At 43.0% G+C, this 26,851-nt stretch overlaps 1 long non-coding RNA gene and 1 pseudogene across 1 annotated transcript in view; one reads left to right on the top strand and one right to left on the bottom strand.

The window, feature by feature from the left end:
* LOC121031297 (uncharacterized) overlaps nucleotides 1-7,991 on the bottom strand; it is a 23,024-nt gene extending 15,033 nt beyond the window's left edge. Inside the window, exon 1 of the long non-coding RNA XR_005790656.1 lies at nucleotides 7,895-7,991. This is a non-coding gene — a long non-coding RNA (uncharacterized LOC121031297). The remainder of the gene's footprint in view (nucleotides 1-7,894) is intronic.
* LOC121032388 (ferritin light chain-like) lies at nucleotides 7,992-8,698 on the top strand (annotated as a pseudogene).
* The last annotated feature ends 18,153 nt before the right edge of the window (nucleotides 8,699-26,851 follow it).

The following is a 26,851-nucleotide window of genomic DNA, read 5'->3' as shown; positions in this document are numbered from 1 at the left end:
TCACATATTCAGAAGGTGGGAAAATGTACTTTTCTTTTGCTGTTGAAACTAGGAAACTTGTCTTTGATCAAAGTTACAAATCTCTCTGTCTCTCCCTCCTTTCCTTTTTTTTAAAGTAGGCTTCATTCCCAACACAGGGCTTGAAATCGCAACCCTGATTGTAAGACTTGAGCTGAGATCAAGAGCCGGATGCTTAACTGAATGAGCTACCCAGGTGCCCCACAAATCTCTCTCTTAACGTTTTAAAATGTCTCTGTCTTGAAAAACCAGCTCCTGCTTTACATTTTGTTTATTATTCGTTTCTATTCTTCTCTGGGTTTTTTTTTTCTCCCTTATTAGTTTTTACTCTCATCTGTATTAGTTCTGCCCGTTTTGTTGGGACTTATTTTGTTTTTCTTTTTCTGGCTTCTTGAGTTGAAATCTTGGCCACCTGTTATCAGTCTTTCTTGGGTAATAATTATATAATTATTTCCATGGATTTTCCTCTGAAATTTCATCCTATAGGTTTCTTACATGGCATTCTACTTTTTGTTAATATATAAATTAAAAAAACATGGCCACGGAAATAAAAATTCAACCTGCAGATTTAGGGAGTGTAGTTTGACAAGTATAAGTCTCTCTACTCTCTTTCTTCCAGCCCATAACCATTAGTTCTGGGCCTGGGAGTTAGTCACGTTGGACCACTTCTGGTTTGGGTCCTCCTCATGGAACTATCTAGGACTCTAACTAATATGCTATGTCTCTATTATTTGGTTTATCAACCATCAGGAGTACTCTTGACTGCCCTCAATGAAAGATACGGAGTGTAGACCATTTAACACTCCTCAGGTTCCCCCACCCTTTCATGCAATTTTGATCATTTTGTAAGTTACTAAAGACCTTACGAAAATATACGTAAAACTCTTTTTTCTTCATCCATAAACTATTTAATAAAACTTGATTCTATATGGGTAAGATGAAGAAATTAGTGTCCCTACTTTAGAGGACTTTAGGCACAAATTCTTTCAAATCTGCAAGGAAATGGAAGGAAAGAAAGGCAAAGAAAAAAAGAAGAAAGAACGAAAGAAAGAAAGAAAGAAAGAAAGAAAGAAAGAAAGAAAGAAAGCAGAGCTTCCAATTTTAGCTCAATTCTTATACCAGAACCTGGCAAAGAAAAAAGAAAATCAGACCATGGTTCTTAAGCTGGAGTCTCTAGACCCTGGAATATTCCTGATGGATCTTCAAGAAGGTCCATCAGTGTTTGAAACCGAATGGATAATTGTGTGTATATGTCACACAAATGCACACATATATATGGTTCTGAAGAAAGGGTAAAGGTTTTCATCAGATTTTCAAACATGTCCATGACTTACAAAAAGAACCATGAACAATTTCACCAATGAGAATAAGTACATTATAAATAAACGATTAATGAAATGAATCCAGTTATGTATCAAAAACCATTACATCAGGGGAGCCTGGGTGGCTCAGTCAGTTAAGAGTTCAACTTTGGCTCAAGTCATGATCTCGCTGTCCCCGGGCTCAAGCCCCACATTAGGCTCTGTGCTGACAGCTCAGAGCCTGAAGCCTGTTTCAGATTCTGTGTCTCCATCTCTCTCTACCTCTCACCCACTCACACTGTCTCTGTCTCTCTCTCTCCTCTCTCAAAAATAAACATTTTTTTAATTAAAAAAAAAAACCATTACACCATGACCTAAAACATTTCACATGGAATTTGAGATGGTCAGCACAGAGAAATCTACTTATTTTAACATTGCTAATCTCTACATAGTGGGAATAAAATTTTATTTTCCTATACTTGCTTTTCTACATTTTCTAATTTTGCTACATGAATATGATAATAAAAGCATATAAAGTAAATCTTGTAGCACATTTTAAAAACTATTATAAAGAAAATTTTTAAAAAGCAATCTACACATATAATTTCTATTAATAAAGGAAAAAATCCATAAGTACATGTTTATGGAGAGCAAAAAGATATTTCATGAATTTTAACAGACATTCCTAAGAGTTATAGAAACCAGAAAAAGAAGAACTCTTGCTTAATGTAATAAAACACAGCCCTAAACATCATATTTTTGTTTAAAAAATTAAATGTTAAAAGACACTGCCACTAATATTAGGAAGAACACAAAGGTCCTCTATTGCTGATTTTATCCAGTGTTATTACAGAGTTTCAAGCTAAGGTAATAAATATAGGGCAGAAAAGATACAGTAAGTTAAACCATATGAAAGTGTCATTTCTATAGGACAAAATGGCAAAATATTGACAATTTCATATGGTTCAACATAAGACATACTTGTCTTTTTTTTTGTTAATTTGTTTAATGTTTATTTGTTTTTGAGAGAGAGAGAGAGAGAGAGAGACCATGGACAGCATGGACAGGGAGGGGCAGACAGAAGGAGACAGAATCGGAGGCAGGCTCCAGTCTCTGAGGCACAGAGCCTGATGTGGGGCTGGAACCCACAAGTCATGAGATCGTGACCTGAGCTAAAGTTGAATGCTCAACTGACTGAGCCACTCAGGCGCCCCAACTAAGACATATTTGAAAGGAATTTTAACATTTAACATTGTTTGCAGATGACTTAAGGTTAAACTAGAAAATCCATGGGAATAATGAAAATAGTTACAACAAATATGAGAGGTCAATAAAGAAGCCAGCTAAAAGATAATAGCTTTTCTAGATTCCCAGTAGTAATCATATAGAAGATTTTAAAAGTTTTTTTTAACATAGGGGTGCCTGGCTGGCTCAGTCGGTGGAGCATGCAACTCTTCATCTCACAGTTGTCAGTTCAAGCCCCACGTTGGGCATAGAGATTATCTAAATAAAAAACAAATGTTTTCAAATATAAAAAATATAGGGACACCTGGGTGGCTCAGTTGGTTAAGCCTCTGACTCTTTTTTTTATTAATGTTTACTTATTTTTGAGAGAGAGAAAGGGCAAGTGGGGTAGGGGCAGAGAGAGAGAGAGAGAGAGAGAGAGAGAGAGAGAGTGGGAGACAGAATCCAAAGCAGACTTCCAAGCTCTGAGCTGTCAGCAAAGAGCCCGATGCGGGGCTCAAACTCATGAACCTTGAGATCATGACCTGAGCCAAAGTCAGGTGCTTAACCGACTGAGCCATCCAGGTGCCCCAAGCCTCTGACTCTTGATTTCAGCTCAGGTCATGATCTCACAGTTCAGGGGCTTGAGCCCTGAGTCGGGCTCTGTGCTAACAGCGAGAAGCCTATTGGGATATTCTCTGTCTCTCTGTCTCTGTCTCTGTCTCTGTCTCTCTCTCTCTCTCCCCCTCCCCTGTTCACACTCTGCCTCTTTCAAAAATAAACACTAAAAAAAAATCTTTAAAACATAAAAGTAAAAGATGTTATAAATAATATATAAAATAAATGTTTAATATAAATATGTATAGAATCTAATAGCCTAGGAATAGATTTAAGAATTTTGCTATATTTATGTTAATTAACTCTAAAACTTCTTTTTAATTTTAAAAAATGTTTATTTATTTTTGAGAGACAAAGCACAATCAGGGGAGGGGCAGAGAGAGAGGGAGACAAAGAATCTAAAGCAGGTTCCAGGCTCTGAACTGTCAGCACAGAGCCTGATGCAGGGCTCACACTTAGGAGCTGTGAGATCATTACTGAGCCAAAGTCAGACACTTAACTGACTGAGCCGCCTAGGTAGTCCCAAGGACTTAATATTTTAAATTTTCCATTTGGTAAAACATTAAGAAAAAAAATGAAAAAATATATACCATTTGGTAATTTCTTTACAAAGATACTAAATAACAAAAATTAAATGGAGACAAAATAAAAGAGACTTAATTACTATAAAAGAAAACAGGAAGGAAGAGTAAAGATAATGAAATCAATAAAACAAATAGAAGATGGTAGACTTAAACCCAATTATGTCAATAAGCTCATTATAAGTAAGTGGATGTCAGTTTTTCAGAAAAGACTATGTTGTTCATTAGAAATACATTTAAACATAAAGACACAGATAACTTGAAAGTATAAGGGTGAAAAAAAGACATAGCATGAAAACATTAATCAAAAGAAAGCTGGCATGACATATTTATAAGACAAAATGTACTTTCAGGCAAGAAGTGTTGCTAGAAATAAGAAAGAACATTTCATAATAATCAAAGCACTGGTTCAATAGGAAAACCTGACAATCTTAAGTCTGTATGGACATAATAACATAGCTTTAGCATATATGAACCAAAAATTAGGGCTCCTGGCTGGCTCAGTCAGTGGAGCATGTGACTCTTGATCTCAGGGTTGTAGGTACGAGCCCCACATTGGGCATAGATATTCCTTACATATAAAATATTTAAAAATATACATGAGGGGCACCTGAGTGGCTCAGTAGGCTGAGCATCTGACTCTTGATTTTAGCTCAGGTTATGATCTCCTGGCTTATGAGATGGAGCATCGTGTTTGTGCTGACAGCCTGCTTGGGATTCTCTATCTCCTCTCTCTCTGCCCCAACCCCCCACTCACACCCACCCTCTTTCTCTTTTAAAATAAATATAAGAAAATATGTATATATGAAACAAAAATTAAGTAAACTAAAAAGAGAAATAGATGAAATCACAATCATAATTGGTTTTTTTAATGTTCTTTTTTGAGAGTGTGTGTGCACACACACGTGCTAGTGGGGGAGGGGCACAGACAGAGGGAGACAGAGGATCTAAAGCAGGCTCTGTGCTGATAGCAGAGAATCCCATGTTCAAGCCCCAGGGGCTCGAACTCATGAACCATGAGATCTTGACCTGAGATCTTGACCTGAGGTGAACTTGGGACACTCAATCAACTGAGCCACCCAGGTGTCCCCATAATTAGGGATTTTAACACACATTTCCTAGTAACCAAAATCAAAAAGACCAAATTGTCAATGAAAATATATTTAAACAACACTGTTAAGCAACTTGACCTAATTGAAACTCAGAGAACACTGTGCCGGATAATTGCAGAATACACATTCTTTTCAAGAGCACACCAAAATAGACCATATGCTGGGTTATAAAGCAAAACTCAACAAATTTCAAAGGACTGAAATTATACAGAGTATATTTTCCAACTATTAGAAATCGACACAGAAATATAAGGAGAAAATCCCAAAATGTGTTAAAATTAAGGAACACACTTCTAAATGACCTGTGGCCAAAGAAGAAATCACAAAGGAAATTAGAGAATATTTTGAACTGGGGTGCCTGGGTGGTTCATTCAGTTAAGCATCTCTTTTTTTTTTTTTTTTTAGTGCTTATTTTTGAGAAAGACACACACACACACACACACACAGAGTGCAAGCAGGGGAGGAGCAGAGAGAGAGACACACACACAGAATCAGAAGCAGGCTGCAGGCTCTGAGCTGTCAGCACAGAGCCTGACATAGGGCTTAAACTCACAAACCATGAGATCATCGCCTAAGCCAAAGTCAGGACGTTTAACCGACTGAGCCACCCAGGAACCCCAAGCTTCAGACTCTTGATCTCAGCTCAGGTCTTGATCTCAGGATTGTGAGTTCAAACTTTGCATTGGGCTCGATGCTAGGTGTGGAGCCTACTTAAATAAAAAAAAATTTTTTTTGAACTGAAGAATAATGCAAATAAAACACACCAAAAGCTATGGGATGTAGCTAAAGCAGTGCTTAGAAGGAACTTTATGGCCTCTAATGAATACATTTTAAAAAAAAGAGGAATGGCTGAAAATCAGTACTCTAGGGGCACCTGGCTGGCTCAGTCCAAAGAGCATGTGACTCTTGATCTCAGGGTAGTGAGTTCAAGCCCCACATTGGGTGTAGAGCTTACTTGAAGAAAAATAAAAATAAATTAAAATCAATAAGCTTTCATTTTATAAAACTTGAAAAAGCACAAATTAAACTTAAATAAAGTAGAAGGAAAGGAAACAGTAAAGAGAGCACAGTAATCAATGAAATAGAAAGTATACATACTATAGAGAAATTATCATAGCTAAAAATTCATTTTTAATGGAATAATAAGATCTATCATCTCCTAGCAAACATAAGCAATAAAAGAGGGGCGCCTGGCTGGCTCAGTTAGTGGAGTATGCAACCCTTGATCCCACAGTTGTGAGTTTGAACCCCACATTGGGTGTATAAATTATTTTAAAATAAAATCTTTTTAAAAAGTCAATAAAAGAGAGAGAAAACACAAAAAATCAGTATTAGGAGTTTCAAAATGTCATGTTACTACACATTCTACAGATACTAAGAGAACACAGTGAACTTTATGGCAATAAATTTGACAATGTACACAAATTCTTCAAAAAATACAATTTACCAAAACTGATACAAAAAGAAGTAAAATGCTAATACTTTGATATATGCTAAAGAAATGGAATTTATAGTTAAAATTCCATAAAAAATAAACCAGGCCCAGGTGACTTTCAAGATAAATTGTACCACATATTTAAAAAAAAAAAATTTTAACATTGTATTTATTTTTGAGACAGAGAGAGACAGAGCATGAACGGGGGAGGGGCAGAGAGAGAGGGAGACACAGAATCGGAAGCAGGCTCCAGGCTCTGAGCCATCAGCCCAGTGCCCGACGCGGGGCTCGAACTCACAGACCGCAAGATCGTGACCTGAGCCAAAGTCGGACGCTCAACCGACTGAGCCACCCAGGCGCCCCTGTACCACATATTTAAGAACAAATAATGATAATTTCTCTCAAACCCTTTCAGAGATTAGACAAAAGGTAACACCAGCTTACTTATCTTATGAAGCTAACATAAATCTGATGCCAAAACCAAAATCTTTCCTGCATATAAATGCAAAAATTCTAAATAAAACACTAGCAAATTGAATACAGAGATTGTTTAAAAATGCAGTAACCAAGTATGTTCATCCCAGGGGAGCAAGGTTGATTTAACATTCTAAAATAATTAATATAATTCACCACATTAACAGAAAAAGAGAAAAACCATATAATTATCTCATTAGATACAGAAAATTCATTGATAAAATAAACATGCACTCAGGAAAAACTTCTCAGCAAATTGAGAATATATGTGAAATTTATTAATCTGACAAAAGCTATCTACAAAAATACCAAAAAACTACATCTAACATATTTATGGTAAAATATTGACTATTTTCTCTCTGAGGTGCCAATGCAATTCTGCACAAGAAAATATGTTTGTTTGGATTTTTTTAACATGTGAGACCAGAACTACGAGGATTAAAAAAAAAAAAACTCACAAAGTTAACTCTTTCCTTAGACCATATACAAAAATTAAAAATGGCTCATAAGTATAAATGTGTCAAAATTAAATATACCAGGGGCACCTAGGTGGCTCCCTTGGTTAAGCATCTAACTCTTGATTTCAGCAGGGGTCATGATCTCACAGGTTCATGAGTTAGAGCCCCACATCGGCCCCACGCTGAGAGTGTGAAGCATGCTTGGGGTTCTCTCTCCCTCTCTCTCTGCTCCTCCTCCTCCCCTCTTTCAAAATAAATAAACTTAAAAAATTTTAATTAAAAATGCCAAACTGGGGGCGCCTGGGTGGTGCAGTCGGTTAAGCGTCCGACTTCAGCCAGGTCACGATCTCGCGGTCCGTGAGTTCGAGCCCCGCGTCGGGCTCTGGGCTGATGGCTCAGAGCCTGGAGCCTGTTTCCGATTCTGTGTCTCCCTCTCTCTCTCTGCCCCTCCCCCGTTCATGCTCTGTCTCTCTCTGTCCCAAAAATAAATAAAAAACGTTGAAAAAATAAATAAATAAAAATGCCAAACTGTCAAATTACAATATTCAAACTTTTAGAAGAAAACATAGGAGAGTACACCCGCGGTCCTGCGCATCTGTCTCTTGCTTCAACAGTGTTTGGACGGAACAGACCCAGGGACGCCCCTTCTACCGGCCTCCGACCACCTTCCAACTTTTGTTTCCATTTGCAACCTTCGGGGCCATCTTCTTGCCTACCCTCTGCCTCCCGAGCCAGCCAACACCTGATTTTGAACTTAGCTCCTCGTTACCGATCAACCCAGTTCCCAGATTCGTCAGAATTATTCCACCGAGGTGGAGGCAGCCGTCAACCTCGGGGTCGACATGTATCTGCAGGCCTCCTACACCTACCTCTCCCTGGCCTTCTAGTTCGACCGTGACCACGTGGTCTGGAAGGCCTGGACCACTTCTCCAGCGAGGTGTCTGAGAAGCGGGAGGGCCCTGAGCGTCTCTTGAAGACTCAAAACCAGCTCGGCGGCCGCGCCCTCTTCTGGGAAGTGCAGACACTGTCCCAAGATGAGTGGGGTAAAACCCTGGACGCCATGGAAGCCGCCCTGCTTCTGGAGAAGAAGCTGAAGCAGGCCCTTTTGGATCTGCATGCCCTGGGTTCTGCTCGCGCAGACCCCCATCTCTGTGACTTCCTGGAGAATCACTTTCCAGATGAGGAAGCGAAACTCATCAAGAAGATGGGCGACCACCTGACTAATCTCCGCAGGCTGCCCGGCCCCCACGCTGGGCTGGGCGAGTATCTCTTCCAAAGGTTCACCCTCAAGCACGACTAGAAGTCTCTGGAGCCCAGCAGCTTTTGAGAGGGTCCTTCTGGCATCCCCCAGGTGCCAGGGCTTGTGCCTGAGTCTCTCCTTGCAGCCACTAGGCTGCTTTTTAACCACCTGAAGCCCTCGCCCAAGCCGTGGACCAAATGAAAACAATAAAGCTTTTTAGCAGCAAAAAAAAAAAAAGGGGGGGGGGTAGAAAACGTAGAACTTCTGACCTTGGGGTAGACAAAGTTTTTTTTGTTTTTTGTTGTTGTTGTTTTTAAGTGAACTCTACCCTCCGTGTGGGGCTCAAACTCATAACCCTGAGATCAAAAATCATAGACTCTACCAAATAAACCGGCCAGGCACCCCAAAGATTTCCTATATAAGATGCAAAAGACAATAACCATAAAAGAATAAAAACATAATTGGACTTAATTGAAATTAAGAACTTTTGTTTATTAGAAATACCAGTGAGTAAAGAGGCAAGTTACAAACTACAATAATTATCTATCCATCCATCTGACAAAGGGGTTATAATCAGAACATATAAAGAGTTCAAACAAATTTTAAAAAAAGACCAAAAAACCCCACAACAGTTTAAAGAATGGGCAAAGATTTGAACAAGTACCACACAAAAGAGAATATCCAAGTAGCTAATAAGCATATGAAAATATGGTCAGCATCATTATTCATCAGAAGAATGTACATTAGGGGTGCCTGGGTGGCTCAGTTTGTTGAGCTAGTAACTTGGTTTAGGCTCAGGTCATAATCTCAGTGTCATCAGATCAAGCCCCATGGTGGGTTTGGAACTGGGCATGGAACCTGCTTGAGATTCTCTCTCTCCTCTCCCTCTGCCTCTCTCTCCCACTTGCACGCTCGCACTCTCTCTCTCTAAAATATAAATAAATAAATAAATAAATAAATAAATAAATAAATAAATGGAAATTAAAAACACAAGATACTATTATATATTCATTGGGAAATCTAAGATGTAAAAGCACAAAAACACTGAATATCGGGAAGGATGGGGAGAAGGTGGAAGTCTCATACAACTGCTGGTGGGAGTGTAACTTTAGAAAACTATTAAGCAGTATCTATTAAAGCTACTCTAGGACTCAGCAATTCTTTAGGTTTACGACCAAGAGAAATGAGTATATATACTCAATGAAGGGCATGTTCAAGAAAGTTCATAGCAGCTTTATTTATTACAGTAAAAAACTAGAACAATTCAAATGTCCATCAGCAGGAGAATGGATTACTAATGCATAGTGTATTCATATAGTGGAATATAAAACAATAACAAAAAAGAATGAACTACTGATATATACAACAACAAGTATGAATCCCACAGATATGTTGAGTGAAGGAAGACATCATAAAACTGATTTCATTTATATTCAATTCAAGAACAGGCAGGGGAAATGAATTCGTGTTGATAGAAGTCAGAAGAAGGATTATTCCTGGGGTGAGTGGGCGAAGTGGCAAGACAGAGTTTTCTGAGGTGATGGAAATGTTTTATTGTATTGTATTGTATTGTATTGTATTGTATTGTATTGTATTGTATTTTTGACGGAAATGTTTTATATCTTGATCTGGATGGTGGTTACTCAGCTGTATACCTATGTAAAAAGTTATTGAGCTGTGCACTTCAGATTTTTACGCTATGCTATCTAATTATATATATATGTATATATATGACATAATTTAAAATATACCAATATACGATACTTTAATAACAGTATGATGAAAATTTTAAAGTTAGTCACATTTTCCCAATCAGATTGGCAAAGATCAAACAAAACAGATGGACATTTGAGGAAAAATAGTCTATTGTATACGGTCAAGGGGAATGCAAAAAGGTATAGATTTTGAAAGACAATTTAGTAATATACATCTAAAAGTTTAAAAAAAAATTTTTTTAATATTTATTTTTAAGAGGGAGAGACAAAGCATAAGCAGGGGAGGAGCAGAGAGAGAAGGAGACAGAGAATCTGAAGCAGACTCCAGGTTCTAAGCTATCAGCACAGAGCGGGACTCCGGCGGGAGGGGCGGCTCGATCTCACAAACAGCGAGATCATGACCTGAGCTGAAGTTGCATGTTCAACTGACTGAGCCACCCAGGCACCCCTAAACATCTAAAATTTAAAATGCATACCCTCTGGAGCACCTGGGTGGCTCAATCCATTAAGCGCCCAACTCGATTTTGGCTCTGGTCATGATCTCAAGGTTCATGTGCTGACAGTGTGGGATTCTCTCTCCTTCTATCTCTGCCACTCCCCCACTTGCTCTCTGTATCATTCTCAAGATAAATAAAAATAAACTTAAAAAAAAATAAAATACATACCCTTTAACTCAGCAATTTCACTTTTAGCCATTTGCTGTAAAGACATATTCACACAAGTACTCAAAGATAAAGGTGTGAAGATAGTCACAGAGTCATTATTTATAAAAGAAAAAGATTGGAGGGAAACAAAAGACATGCCCATTCGTAAGAGTTAGATAAGTTTTTTAAATTCATGAAATGTCTTATACCCATCAAAAAGTTTGAGGAGTATCTACATATCTTGACCTACTAGAAAGGAGACTACCAAGTGGGTAAACAAAACAGGAAAACTCAGGCTTCTAGTCTCCATTCTACCACATATCCAGTCACTACTACACTCATTATCTCAGTTTCTTTATTTGTAGAATGGAGTTAATAATATTGTTCTTCCTTGTCCATCTCACAAGTGAGGATCAGATGTAAGAAGCCCTTTGAAAACAGAAAGCATTATAACTGTTTGAAGTGTTTTTCCTGAAAAACACTCTTTTATTAACCCAAACTTTGTGTTTATCTTAATTCACCACCAGTCTAGATTTCTTTTCCCTATCATGCACCTAAACCAGTGTTTCTCAAAATGTGGGCAGCAGACAAGTCTCCATCAAAATGGATGTGGAGAAGTTACCAAGAAAACTGAGCCCAGTCCCAAATCTACCAAAATTTTGGAACTACTGAGTTAGGTAGAAGTAAGCATTAAGTAAACCTTTCCCTGTTCATTGAGAAGAGTCTGGGCTAAATCCCATTAATGGTGGCAGGACATCAGGCTTAGCTTAGATCTGTCTTGGCTTCTGGTTGGCTCTCACTGCAGAAATCAAATGGGCTGCATGGGAACGTAGTACAAATGGTGCCCCCGTTTACTCAGTCCCAACAGGAGCCAAAGAACATTCAATGACAAGAACAATGTGATTGCCACTTTGTGGACAAACATGAACCCAGTTTAGCTTGAAGGACGGTAGCTGTTGGAAAACACCATCTCCTGGGCAACTGCTTTGGTTACTGTCCCCAATTAACTTAGCAGAGTCTCAAAAATAGAAGGCAGCTTCTGTTCTGTTATATAATAAACAGTTCTTTATTTGAAATGACAATATTTACTTTTCCTATAGTGAACTCCAGCAGCCTACTAGGCAGTGGGCAAACAGCAGAAATGCCTCAAATGGAAACTGGAGAAAGCAGTTTAGCTAGCACAGTTTGCTCTAACTTTCCACTTGGCCAATTAGAAGATCCCCTCCATGTTTCTCTGGCATTTTATCTCCTTTGTACAGAACCATGGATTCCATGTGACTTTGTTAACACCATTCATATCTTTCTTGTTTTGGCAAATAGTGAAACACACAAAACAGATGTTCTCTGACACTGAAGTGTGTAAGCACAGCTGGGGTTGTCCCATCAAAAACATTTTTTTGAGGGATTCTACTTAGAGTGTCAGACCTCTTGGTCTCTTCAATGGCAAAGAGCCTGGAGTCTATGTTTCCATGGTCTCATTTTCAAATGATGTTTAAAGGAGGAAAAATAATTAATTATGATGGTTAACCTTTCCCAATATTTAATCTCCCTCTTGTAAGCAAGACACTGTGATTTATGTGGTTGTGCTACTTACTTATTTAGATTTTTTTTAATGTTTATTTTTTTATTTTTGAGAGAGAGAGGACGAGTGGGGGGTGGGGCAGAGAAAGAGAGGGAGAGAGAGACTCCCAAGCAGACTCCGTGCTGTCAGCACAGAGCCAGACATGGGGCTCCATCTTACAAACTGTGAGATTATGACCTGATCTGAAATCAAGGGTCAGATGCTTGACTGACTGAGCCACACAGGCACCCCAAGATATTTTTTTAAGTAATCTTTACACCCACCATGGGACTCAAATCTACAACCCCAAGATCAAGAGTCACATGCTCTACCAACTGAGACAGCCAGGAGCCCCTGTGGTTGTGTTATTTACTATAAAAACCCTTCTATACTTTTTAAAATTATTTTAAATGTTTATTTATTTTTGAGAGACACAGAGACACAGCTAGAGCAGGGAAGGGGCCGAGAAAGACAGAGATACAGAATCCAAAGCAGGCTCCAGGCTTTGAGCTCTCAGCATAGAGCCCAATGCAGTGCTCCAACTCCCAAACCATGAGATCATTACTTCATCTGAAGTTGGACGCTTAACCTACTGAGCCACCCAGGTGCTCCAAGAATTCCAAGCAGGCTCCACACTGTCAGCACGGAGCCCAATGCTGGGCTCGAATTCATGGACTCCAAGAGTCTGACGCTTAACCGACTGAGCCACCCAGGCTCCCCCATACCTTTTTTAAAAAATGTTCATTTATTTTTGAGAGAGAGACAGAGACAGAGACAGAGAGGCAGAGACAGTGGGGGGGGGGTGGACGGAGAGAGTCAGGGGGACAGAGGATCTGAAGCCGGCTCTGTGCTGACAGCAACAAGCCTGATGCAGGGCTAAAACTCATGAACACGGATAACATGACTTAAGCCAGAGGTCATGACTGATCTACCCAGGCACCGCCCCCCTCTATACCTTTCTAACTAACAAATGACCACTATTTGCAGTGTCAACAGCCACTTTTAATTTCCTCCTAAATTTTATTTTCCATTCCTTTCATCATATTGTGGCAACTCTCCAGAGTGTCTTCATTTCTTGAAGATCTTATGGGATTGGGGCCCAGTTGGGTTACACTATTCTAAAGGGGCCAGGCACACTGAGAAATGTTTTAAAAACCTTTTGGTATTCCAGGTGGCATTCAAGAGGCAATAGTGGCCCCTTGTTTTCTGCCACAGTCCTATTCACTGTTCTTTGGCCAATGAGATTTGCTTTATTTTTATGACTGGTGCTTAGAGTTCCTTCAAAGATTTTTCCCTCCTGTCTCATTCTCCTGGGCTGGGTGTCTTTTGCCTGCTAACACATTCAGCAGAAGCATCTCTTAAAGAGGACAATTTCTATCTAATTACTAGCTGGAAACGTTTTAATTCCTGCAAAATTCTTCAGAAACCCAAAGATCCTCCCCACCAGTAAAACCTCATCTAAGAGTCCTCTTTTGAAATTACACAGAGAAGAGTAAATTCTACTTAGGTCAGAATTTGGAGTTTAAACTTTATTCCTGCTGATAGAACCTTCCTTTTTTACTGATCCTACCTCGGGCATAGACAATGTTTATCCTCAAAGAATAGTCCATTAATCAGTTGCATTAAAATAACCCAAGGTGGTTATTAAAATGTAGATTCCAGGGTCCCGCTTTAAAGCTAAAGAACCAGGGGTACCCAGGTGGCTCAGTTGGTTAAGTGTCAACTCTTGATTTTTAGCTCAGGTTATGATGTCAAGAACAATGGAGCCCCTGCATTGCCCTCCCCTCTCCCCTCTCAAAATAAAGAAATAAACTTAAAAATTAAAAAAAAAAAAAAACCCTAAAGAATCAGAAACTCTAGGGGTAGGACCTAGTAAGCTGAATGTTTACAAGTGCCTCAGGTCATTTGCTTGCCCATTAAATTTGTGAAGCACTGGCCTTAAAATTAACTAAATCCTTAATTTTCTGGAATTTATAATATTCTCCTAAATAAGTCAAAGAAAGAACTGTAAGCATTGAAAGCACAGGCCAGTCTTGGCATCGAATACATACTCCATTGTAACCCTGTTTATGAACACTTAATAGTTTCTCTGTGGGACAGTTAAGCTGTAGTAATTAGCTCATGGTTCTATAATCTGTATGTCTCCTCCCACATGACATTTGTACCAACTAAAACTATTGCTTACTTCTAGACAGGATGGTAGAACTACCAGACCCACGTGGACTGATGCCACTTCATGTTTCATTGTCTTTTTCATGATAGTTTAAAGATACTTATTAAATTTCTCACAAATCTTGAACCTGAATTTTAGAGTCTAACTTAAGGAGAATAATATTTTACAAGGACTCGCTAAATCCTAATCACTCTAATCATTGATCCCTTTATGGAATATTGCTTTTTAAAACTAAATTGGCAAGGAACTGAGGTTCATCGCTCTTATCTTCACCCTGTCTCTGAATTATAATTCGTGGACAAATTATACAATCTCTCGGTCATATTTTTTTTAGTAGGGATAATTACCCTTTGCAATAAGAATAATATCTCCCAAAGTTCTGTGAACATGAATGAGATCAGGCTTGTAAAATGTTAAAGTTTCTTGAGTGAGGGATCCTATAAAAAGTGGAAATTATTAGTATTCCTTTTATGGGCCTTGAATGAATTATCGACCTGTCAGTGATGAACCTGCCTCTTGAAATATTTCACTTCTTGTTTTTCAAGCTTACTGGGTGACACAGTCAGCTCTTAAATTTTCCTGGAGTATTTTTAGAAGTTTTAAAACTCAGTGGAAAAAAAAAAGGAAAGAAAGATCCAAACAAACAGAAAAAACAACATTACCTCCCTCCTAAAGACACACGCATTCCCTAAGACTATAGTGTTTTCATCTTCGTCTTGACTTTTTATTGACTCAATTGATTGAACTTAATAAACCATTTGGGCCATCAAAGCCTCAAGTGCTTTGGGTTAGCTGAAGTATCACAAAGTCCACTAGCTTAGTAGCAGTAAACCCTAATGTATGAAAGTGATCAGAAATAAATTATTTACTTGATGTCATCCTTGGTTGTGAAGTCATTCTATTCATCTATACTTTCAGTTGCTAGTTTGCAGATTGCTCTTTTACATTTTCGCTTCTCCAAAATTAAGGATTTTTGAGAACCTAACTAGAAACAAAACTAAACTAACATCTATCTGCATATCACAATCGTTAAATTCTTTATTAATGAGGAAACCTTATTTGGCTCAAGGGGATGTTTGTAGATTGTTCCAATGTTTTTCAATTGCAGAACGGGAGAAGAAATTTCTAAAAATCAAGTCTACTGTTTGAAATGATCATCATACATAGTTGTCTTCCATTTTAAAGTTTATTTTATAAGGATGAGGGGTGCCTGGCTGGCTCATTCGGTTACAGTACATGACCCTTGATCTCAGGGATCCTAAGTTCAAGCCCCACCTTGGGTGTAGAGTTAACTTTAAAAAAAAGTTTAGGGGCACCTGAGTGGCTTAGTCAGTTGAGGGTTTGACTTCAGCTAGGGTCTTGATCTCAAGGTTCCTGAGTCTGAGCCCTGCATCAGGTTCTTTGCAGTCAGGGTGGAGCCCGCTTCAGATCCTCTGTCTCCCTCTTTCTCTTCCACTCCCCACTCACGCTCTGTCTCTCTCAAAAATAAATAAACATATTTTTAAAGTTTATTTTGGGGCGCCTTGGTGGCTCAGTCAGTTAAGCGTGGGACTCTTGATTTCGGCTCAGGTCATGATCTCACGGTTGGTGAGATTGAGCCCTGCAATGGGCTCCTTGCTGATAGCCCGGAGTCTGCACCAGGATTCTCTCTCTTCCTCTTTCTGCCCTTCCCCTGCTCTCTCTCTCTCTCTCTCTCTCTCTCTCTCTCTCGCACATGCGCGCGCTTTCAAAAATAAATAAACATATTTAAAAAGTTTATTTCATAAGGAGAAAATACATACGTTTTATGTAAAGGAAGAAAAAAAATGGAAAAACAACCAAAATCTGGAATATGTGATAAACAGATTAAATACATTGACAGATACAAAGACAAGTAAGTGAGGAATGCATTTAATGGTGTGGCAAAGCAACTCCTCTTGGATAGAAAGTCCATATGGAGAAAAAGTTTCAGGAACCGACTCACTCTTGAGAAGTTCCTTGCAGAGTTACATGAAAGAAAAATATTCGTATCTACCTTGACAGTGGCACAAAGAGATCTGGGTTGAGTTCAGTGGCTTGGGCTTGGTTGACTTCACTTCTTGAACAAATTTGAGGACTAAACATTCACAAATGTTCCTAATATTTTCTGAATGAGGAAGTAAGATATTAGCACTTTTTTCCCCAGTGCTGTATCTACCATTATAGCATCTGTCAGTCAGCCTTCGCTTTAAGCCTTACAGAAGAATCAATACATTCTGATTTGAGAGTTTTCCCCCACATGGTAAAAATAAAATGTGAGATTTCAGTAACTGGCATGAAAAATTTTAGTAGTACCCAGGAAGTTCTCAGAAACCAGAGCTTTTACATAATATGGAAGTTTTAATGTTTTGAAGGTTCAGTAAATTATGTAGTATACAAGAGTGAAGCCTAAATTACCCACTCAGAAGAGTAACCCTATAGCTCACATGTCTGGATCCATGTATGCAGATGGACAGATCCACTTCATTTCTCCTGGGAAGTTGAGTTCTAAAAGCTATCACTCAGAACAGACGGCTTTATGATTGCATAACAAGAAAAGGGAAGATGACAGAGTTGCTATAAAAATGAAAGGCCTTTTGGAGTATTAACAGCTGAAACCATTATGACTTAAATGAAGATGTGAAACAAAAATCAGCTCAAAACTACAAATTAAAAAAAAAAAAAAAACTTGTGCAGAAGGTTTGAAGCATATGGACACCCACCCAGTTTGTGAGGAGGGCAATGGGAGCCCCAGACTTTAGCTTATTAAAGATGACCTTTCCCCTCTCTAAAATTTCAAAGCTGACGTTTCAAGTGCAGAGCAGACTGTGTGCCATATGTAACATGACCTCAGCTCCACTCTGCCAGAGCACTGATGCCATCACTAATGAGAGGTGAAAGGTCCTTTTCTTGCAGCTTTTTCAGAAACCCACCAACTCCTGCCTGTGAAGTATGACTCCTCCCTCTCCCTCACCATCCCCTTGATTTCAAGAGAACTGCATTCAATACACGGTCGCAAAAACACTTTTATTACCGGTCGATTTGCTTATAGCCACAGCCAAATGGCAGGATGTACAATCATATGCAGAAGAAAATATTTATTTTGACTCAGAAAGCAAAGGGATTAAGAGAACATTGTATTAACCTTGCCTTTCATCTATGTTTTAAAGGGAAATTCTCCAGAGGCATCTATTGAAGTTCTATTTTTTTTTATAAAGACTATCAAAGACTTTTAGGAAACCAGGTGTGTGTTTATCTGAGGGGAGGAGAGAAAGGGAAGAAACTATATTAAAGGAAAAGGCAGCTTCACAAAGCTGCTTCAGAGACTGCAGAGATGTTATGTGCAGAAATCTGTTACAGACATTCCTAACAGCCAGCTCCTCCCCCCGCCCCTTTTTCTTCTGCTGCTTGGAAACAATATAGCTTTTTTTCCAAGCAGGTTGTTATCATATTCATGGCATGGTCAATTTCCGTTTGCCAAGAAAATATTTAAGCTGATCAAAGAAATTAGAAAATCGGATGAATAGAAACAGACGTTCCCACAAGAGAAGCGTTTCTCAATGTGAAGAGGCAGGCGGATTGCAGCCCACCCAGTTACTCCTAGGAAATTGCTCTGTTGCCGAAGACGGAACTACAGGGCCACCTAAATTCTGCTGGAAGGGCTATGGAATGGAAGAGTCGCTACTCCCCAAGAGATTCACATGGCGGCTGGAGCTTGAGACTCTCTGGTGGCAGACGTGTAAGGAGACGTTCATTTCTGGTTATCTATGTAAAAACCAGGAGGGCCTTTTTACATCTGGTAATACAGAGAGACCTTTCGAGACAGAAGATGAGGCAGTTTGGGATCCTTTTGGTTTGCTTTGCCTAGTTTATTATGAGCACGGAAAGACAAGAACACATTGGCCTTTGTAGATGACAGAGTATGTACTTTTGGAATGGAGGGATAGCAGTTTCTCCCGAATTAACAGAAATCCAGTTTTTAGATTTGTGGGTTTGGGTGGGGAATGGTTGATAGCAATTGTCTTCCGGACCCTCCGGTCTCTGAGCGTGCGTGTCCCGTCTAGTTAGTGACAGTAAAATAAGAGGGTCTTCTCTTGGTTGTTCCTGGTCAAGGCGCGGCCAAACCGCGTGAGACCACTTGGTACGGCGGCGCGTTGAAATGAAGATTGGTGGGTTTTCCGGTTTCCTTCCATGGAACTCACGAAACCGAAAAAGCCAGCCCCGCTCGGAGAAAGGGGGTCCGGATTCGCTCCCCTCCCTGCTCGCGCCAGGGAAACTGGGGACACTTCGATCGTCATTGAAGCGCGACCTACCCTACCCAACATCTCCAGTTTTCCGAGGAAGGATGGCGCTGAAGGAAGGCAACTGTGGGAAAAGCTAAAAGAACCCAAGAAGGCTCCCTTTCCTGCCTGTCCCGCTGGGGGCTACTAGGCGTTGGCAAGGCCACGGCAGGCCAGGCGGTTCCCGGGTGGTGGGCCGAGAATATGCGCTCTGCCACCCTAACCCCTCCCCGCCGCGCGCCCCTCACTCCGGCGACTCAGCCGGGCAGGTTTTCTTTTATTTTTTTGTTTCGGTTCCTGCCTGCCAGCCCGGTGATCCTTTGCCAGGAAGACAGCGCCCTCTCTCTCCTGCAGCCGCGCCCGCCGCCGGCCTGCACCCCATCCCTGCTCCGCTGACCTTCCCGCGCTTGCTTCTTGCCCCTGCGCTCCTCAGTCCTGTCCCCTCCTACTTCACGCCCCTACGCCTCTGGGTCCCAACAATCGCCGCGGGGAACAACCCAAGACAGCCGCGGGATCCGAGGCCTGCTCACGTCCGGGCCTGGGGATGGCCCGGCGGGAACACGCGACCTCTGGCTGCAGGACTGGGCGGAGCTGTCCCTGGCGTAGACGCAGCGCCCGAGTGTTCCCGCGTGGCCTCCGGGAGGGGTTCTTGGCGCGGGCGGCTGGACGCGAGGGAGGCCTGGCTCCCCAGGCTAGGCATTGCCTGCCAGCGGGCGGGGCTGCGAGCTCTCCTCCGCGCTCGTGCGCGGCGACTTGGAAGCGCGCGCACCTGGCAGAGTCGCTTCGCCCGGACCCCAAGACGGGCCCGCCAAAGGTGGACGTGGGCCTGCAAGCTGGGTGATGGGAGGTTGGCAAGTGAACTTGGGTAGAGGCAAGGAAAGCTCTTACAGCCTTGTTCCAAGCCCTAAACGCATCCCTCGCGGTCTGCGGGCTGCCTGGAAGCCTCGCCCTGCGGGGTTGCTGAAGGGCTACAGCCCAGATGTTGGAAAAATTGTGGCAGAATTCAGGTCTAGGCGGGTGGGCGAGACGCGCAGAGGGGCATGGGTGAGTGGGCACCTTCTCAGCACACTCCACCCAGTATTTCTTTCTGCACAGCTCAGGGCACTAGTGCTTCAGACAAACGCCGCGCGGCCCATTCCGAAGCAGAGGCAGTCAAGCTTCTGTCGGTAAAAGTCCGGATCCTTTAGAACCCAAACAATGTATTCGTGTTGGAATGCAAAAACATTTCCTATTGCATGGATTTGCACCGACCGGTACAGGCCTGAAGTACTTTCACCGCCCCCACCCCCCCCTCCAAACTCTTCTTGCGCCCGGGAGAGACAGGCGTAGTTGGTCTCTTGCTGACCCGGCTCCAGAGCGCAAGCAGCTCCCAGAAATGCACTAATTGAGTCACAAACCACCGGCCGCCCCTAACAAAGCGATCCATCTCGGCAGCTCAGCGCCCAATTTGTCCACAGCACTTTCTTCCGCAATTCAGAAGCATTATCTTGTTTTTAGAAGTATCGCGGCAGAAACGTGGCAATTATCCTGGGCTCGGGTTACGGCTAAATGGCTTTAGGCTGAGAAATGGAAGAATACAAATGCCGCGAACGTGCTGATCTCCCAGCTGCGGGGCCTGGACCAGGGTTGGGGAAGCGAGCGAGCTATCGAAAGGGGAGAAGGAGGTTCCCCACTCTCGGTTGTCTCTCCCAATGGCACCAGCCAGAACGAAGTATTGGACCTTTGTCTGCAGAGGTTAAAGGTTGTGAGCGATGAACCTTCCTGGCAGGATTGGCCTCAGCTTTGGATCAGGAACGGGTTGAGAGTTTCAGGCACTACTGGAGTGAGGAAGGAAATAGACGTCGAGGGTCAGCGAGAAAGATGGGGAAGACTCCTGTTCTTCTTAGGGATAAGTACACTAAAATTGGGGGGGGGGGGATTGTACTGGGAGAAAATAACCAGCAGGAAGGGGAGTTGGCTCTGAAGAATGGGGAGAGGCGTTTACTTCTGAGCAAGGGTCAGGCCTAGTCTGGGAGCCAGGCAGGCACTGCATTTTGGGAACCCTTGAGAACTGTAGAGGCCCAGAGACCATGAAGCATCTCCGCACGAGGAAAAAGAAAAGAGAAAGCGTTTTAAGAATCTTCCTCTTTGCCCGCGAGGGTGAGTTTGGACCTGGAAAATGGGGAGAAAAGAAAAAAGGGTGTAGCAAAAGGCGTTCGGGTGAGGGCACCCGTTGCGCAGACGCCTTGCTCACCCCAGAGGCTCAGCCCACAGTGGTAGCCACGCTGTGCGCGCGTCTCTTTCTCCTTCTGCTCAAACCAGCCCCCACATCTTGAAGTAATCAGCAGCCGAGAAGGGACTCGTCCCCCTGGCATCTCAGGTTAAAGGAGGAGGTCCAGGAAAATGTGGTAGAGCCATTACAAGAAACCCGAGCCGCAGTCATCAGGGACTCCAATTGCCATCGCATTAGGATTGATTAGAGACCAGCAGTACCGTAATGACCCGGAAAGAGGGGCAGCCGGGGATTATTAATATCAGAATGTGGCGGAGAGGTGGGAGGGAGGTGGGAGGGAGGTAGAGGGGAGGGAGAGAAGAGTAAAGTGGGGAGAGGGAAGTTTTAAGTTACTAGGATTTATATATAAGTGCAGGCTTACCTGAAGAAACCGGATAGTCAGTGAATCACGCAAACAATAAATCTAATTGCATCTAAAATTTCACGAGGCCTGATTTGGGGGGGGGGGAGGAGGAAAACCATCGTGAAATCCAGGCCCACGTCTTAGTTTTTATAAACATGTAGTTACATAAAATTGTGAGAATTTAAGTGAAGAGATGGGGAGGGGGTGCTAGATGTCCACTTTCCCTACCAAAGGGCCTCCAAAAAAAAAATTTAGGGAGTGCAATTTTGGGTCACTTTGGGTCTTCTCTCCAGGGCTAGGTGGTAATGGAGTGGACATTTTCTGCAGAGTCTGCAGAGGAGTAATAAACCAAATTTTAATTGAAATAGTGATACCTGAGTAGTGGTTTTGGTTTTTGTTTTGTTTGAGACATCAGCGATCAGGATCCCTAAGAGATGTATGGAAGAGAGTGGTTTGTCTCCTTCCTCGGACTATGAGCCAAAACAAATCAGCCCCTGATGGTCTGGGCTGAAACGCAGCTCACTGGATAATTAACTCCATCTTTCCAGTCCACCCTAACTGTTTATTTAGTGTCACCCTGCATTACCGTCACTAGCACTTTCCTCTGAACAGGAGGAGCTGCAGGCTTTCACCTCCCAAAAGGAAATTCTTCTTAGCTTAGACAGATGCGGTATTCAGGATGTACATTAGTTGAGAAAAAAAGTTGATTGGAAATTCCATGGAAGATAAGGACTCTCGGATGGTATTTTTTTTTTTTTTGGTAAATTTGCCCTAAGTCGATATTAATAAGAGAAAGTGACAAGAATGTCCTAAATTCTTAAGAAGGGATTCTTACAACACTCTCCTTCACTTTCTACAAAGGTGTTTGGCATCCGAGGTTGAGTGGCATCTTCTGCGTCAAATGTGAACATTGGTGAGCTCCTGAGCCACAGCCTTCTCAGAACTGAGCTAAAGTCGGCCCCTGTCCTCCAGGTGGCCAACCCACTTCTCCCGCCCTACCCACCGGCTCTCCCACCTTTTGACCATGCCACCACTCAGCGTAGCTCGTCTGCAGGCTGAGCTCGACGCCCCTGCCCAGACTTGAGAGTTCACTCGCCCTGCGCCAGCACCCTCTGTCTGTGAAACCTCAGGTCCGCGGCAGTAGGAGACAGGCGCAGGCGCCCCGAGCCTTGCGGAAGGGAGGGGAACCGGAGAGAGAGAAAGAAAGAGATCCAGAAGGGTGTGTGTGTGTGTGTGTGTGTGTGTGTGTGTGTGTGTGTGTGTCTGTGTGAGAGAGAGAGAGAGAGACACACACACACACAGAGAGACAGAGACAGAGAGAAACAAGAGACAAGGAGAATGAGAGTGAGGGAAAGAGGGAGAGAGGATGGGGCAGAGGAAAGAGAATGAAAGAGAAATGATAGACCAGGTTGGCACACAAAATAAACGAGTTTCCTCTTCCAGATCGAAAAGAGACAATAAGTTAGAGAGACCGAGAGAGCGCAGACGCGGAGGGGGATGCACACAGAGGGGCCGGTAAACCCCCAGGCACACACCCCAGCTCTGTCCTCCAATCTGACTTCCCTCGAAGCGCTGTCTCTCAGTACTAGCCTTTCTCTCTTTCCTTTCCCCGACCCCGGGACAATGCGGAGCCTGTATTTCCAGGAGCCGCGCGGGGCGGCAGGGTTTTTAGCAGCAAGCCGGGCTCGAAGCCCGCTCTGTTTGTCCAGGTGTGGGCGGGGGGCGGCGGTCTCCCGGCGTCGTGGGCTGGCGCTGGGTTTTCTCACCAAGGAAGCGGGAGGCTCCACTCGCGGCTTCCCGCTTCCAGGAGAAAACTCTCTCCCTCCTTACATATATAAATATATTAGGGGAACAGACAAATCTTCATTGTTCGGGAACAAGCCGAGGAGGCCGACCGGCTCCCCTTGGCCCCGCCGAACGAGCCTGGAAGGGAGGGAGGCAGAGAGGCGGGGGCCGCGCGGATCCGGTGTCACGTTGCAGATTCCCACTAAAGATAACGAAACGTGATCTATTTTTCAGAACAGCAAGTGGATGGGAAAGAACCTTGACAACACAAAACTCATTTACTAATGGACTGGTTTTGAGTTTCTCTTCTCGGGGTCCGCAAATCTCCCTGCCTGAGCCCTCGGCCTATTCAGACCTCGCGGGGAGCAGCGTCCCCCCAGGAGGCAGGTGGGCGGCTTCTCCCGCCGCGGCGCCGCGCTGGCCGTCGGATCCCGGGATCCCAAGGGTCGAGGGCACCCGGAGTTTCCGACCAAGCGGAGAAAAAAGATGAATGTTGTCACTTCAGCCAGGATTTGGGGAGTCTCCTCGCCGCCCTAGAGCGACGACGCTAATTTATTGAAGAAGCACCTCTCGATGCTCTTTCCTTCCAAGTATCTGTAGGTAGAGTAGGATCCCCGCTGTGGTTCTTGAAGGCAAAGGAATTCCGAGAAAGCAGGGCCGGGAGACCCAGTACATCTCTCTCCAAGCCATAAGAGAAACAAGTGGGTTCCACACAGAAATTTTTGAGCTGAGGCCTTATATCGATCCCGCCGAGAAACCCCACCAGCAACTAGTGCATTGGCCTTTTCCATAAACCAGTTGTGCGCGCGTGGCGGTTACCTGCACAGAGGAGGCACAGAAGCGCCGAAACCTGGCGTCGGGCTCCCCTCGCCACCCGCGTTACCCTCGGGAGCCGCCGAGAAGCAGCAAGGGCAGAGGCTATAGTTGCTCGTTCCCTTTAAATCTCCGACGCATCTCTGTTTTTCGTGTGATTTGCATTGACAGCAAAGGTTTTAAGTTACTAGAACAACTCAAACCTTTCTGTGTGCGATTTAAAATGGATCATTTGGTTTATGTGGTTTGTAAATTCATGTCATTTTACCTCTCTTAGTGGTTTTCACTGAAAGGCTCCATTTTGGGAAACCTTATATATCCGAGCCAACAATTAACATTTATAACAATTGGTTTCCCTAACCATGGGATCGAAATAGCAGGTAGGCTCATTGGTGCAAAGCGAATAGCACTTCTCCTTTCTAGTTACGCGATCTATTGGATTAAACGCAAGGAGAAATGCTGGCTGGCCCGAGCGCGGCCTCTGAGGACTAGCACCACAGCTCATCAACCCCGGTGCCCGCAATCGCGGCACCCACACAGTCGTCTCCCCAGTCGTCGCCAACGTCTATCGCGTCTTTGTTCCTTTTGAAGAAAGATGAAAAGAAGTGGGCAGAGAGGTCTGGAGGAAGCGGGGGAAAAAGGTGGTCATATTGGTGTCTAATTGCCGCCTTTCTGCTCCTCATCCTCCCCTGTAAATTTATACCTGCCCTTATTTGTCCAAGCTATGCCTCATTTCCTTACACAAAATTGTTAATTATGAAGTCCACCCCACACTCAACTTACCGTTTGTCTTCAAAGACAGGCGGCTGTACTTACAGACCCGCCACCCCCTACACACACATTTTAATTCTGCGCACTTGCTCCAGACTTGAGGGTATTAACTGATTTTTAGAGCGGAGTTTAAACCTCCGTTCCGGTCTTCACACAGCTGCCATGTCAATAAGGACTATTCCAAGCAGAGACGTTCCTTCTGGCAGGACACTGCAGCTCCTTAAGGCTTCATCTGAAACATCATGAGCACTAAAATAAGACGGCGAGGGAAAATTACCAGACACATGGGCTTGGGCTCAGGCGTGCCAGGCTTCCAGTTTAGAAAGTAAGTCATTGGGCACACCATGTGGTAGGGGCTCTTTTGAAATACTATGCACCCATTAAATGCATTTAAAAAATAACCCTAAAGGTAATGAAATATCAGCATCTATTTCCAACGTCTAATTGCACAGGATACTGCAGACTTTTAAGGATGCAAAATGCATTGTGTGTGGGAGTTTGGGGGAGAAGCAGCTTCTCTCTACTCCGAATCTCTGGAGAGACAGCCAGGAGGGTGAAACGCTTCATGAGTTTAAAATATATATATTGCAGGGTGCACTGAACTGGGCACATTATTTTAAAACCATATACATTATATAGGGGGAAACTTCCGCAGTGTTCCTTCTCCCACTTATGTCTCAATATGTAAATGGTTCTGTGGAGCTGGGCTCTGGCTCGTGGACTCAAAACATATTTAAAGAAGACAAGCCAGTTTAAAGAGCCTAGAGTCTGTCCTTCGCATTCACTAAGAGGGTGCATTTAAATCAAAAGCATTTTTGAAGTGTACTTAAAATTCTGTTTTGAACTTATCTAATCAGAGATAAGTATAGTTATAAAGTCACTCTCCTTCTACCATTCTGCTCTCCTTATCTCCCAGCATTGTTCTTATCTCCTGCCAGTCTCAGCTACTGACAATAGATTATCTTTGTTTAGAGACGCTAATTGTTTTCAAAATCTTTTTAATAATTGCTTTGGAACAAGGTGTGCAAATGAGGCTTAAGATAATTACAGCTTTATTTGTTTGTGCAGTTTTACTAAACATTCTCCACATATACACAAAATAACAGATGATGGGGCTGAAATTGCAGGACATCTCTCATTCTATCGCAGTAAAATAGGCCAGCATTGCAATCTACACACACACACACACACACACACACACACACACACACACACCCCTCTTTATTTAATCTTCTTGGAGCCGCTGTCGTCCTGGCTCTGAGGGCAGTGTCCCTCTCAGAGCAGGGCAAGGATTAGGTTACAATCAGACAGCTATTGGAGCCGGACACAGTTTTATTTAATTTACACCCCATCCAGCGCCTTTCGTACGAGGTTCCCAAAGCATTTTTGCTAATAGCAAGTAAAGCTTCTGGGCATTCCTCAGTAGCAGAGGTGGCCTCGGAAAACGCAACGGCGCAGATGGGGAAACTGAGTCCAGAAGCCTGCCGGCTCAAACCATAGAACGTTAAGATACCAAATCACAAATGAACCCTCAGAATCTTTATTTGCTCAGCAACAATGCTGTCAACAGCTCTTCCCAAGGTCCCAAATAGTCGTGGCCTTTTGAAAACGAGGGAAGCGCTATCCAGCTGGGAATACTTGTGCCCTTTGGAGGGCAGTGGGGGCAAAGGAAGAATGGTAGAGGGAATTAGGCTCCTAGAACTGAAGTCAGCCGGGGAGAAGCCGCTCTTCCAGAGTCTGCAGCCCGGAGCCCTGCTCTGATCTTGTATTATTTATCGCGTTCCATAAGCTATTCATCAACCCATTATTTATTCATTCCAACATTAAGGTAATTAAATATGAGCTCACCGGGAAAGGGCAAGTCTGCAAGGGACAGGGACGGGGGTATAGAGGGAGAGGAGGGGAATACTAAGGTCTGGAGTCATTGATTTGTGCAGAGATGTGCGCGGCTGCCCTTAGGTGACACTGAGAGGGGGCTCACGTTGCAGGGTCCTGACGCGCTCACCCACTCACACCCGCCCTCCCCCCCCCCCCGA

The sequence above is a fragment of the Herpailurus yagouaroundi genome, unplaced genomic scaffold (genome assembly GCF_014898765.1).
Source record: "Herpailurus yagouaroundi ecotype Mexico unplaced genomic scaffold, PumYag 141, whole genome shotgun sequence".
Classification (NCBI taxonomy): Eukaryota; Metazoa; Chordata; class Mammalia; order Carnivora; family Felidae; genus Herpailurus; species Herpailurus yagouaroundi.
This window is presented reverse-complemented; position numbering and strand designations above follow the sequence as displayed.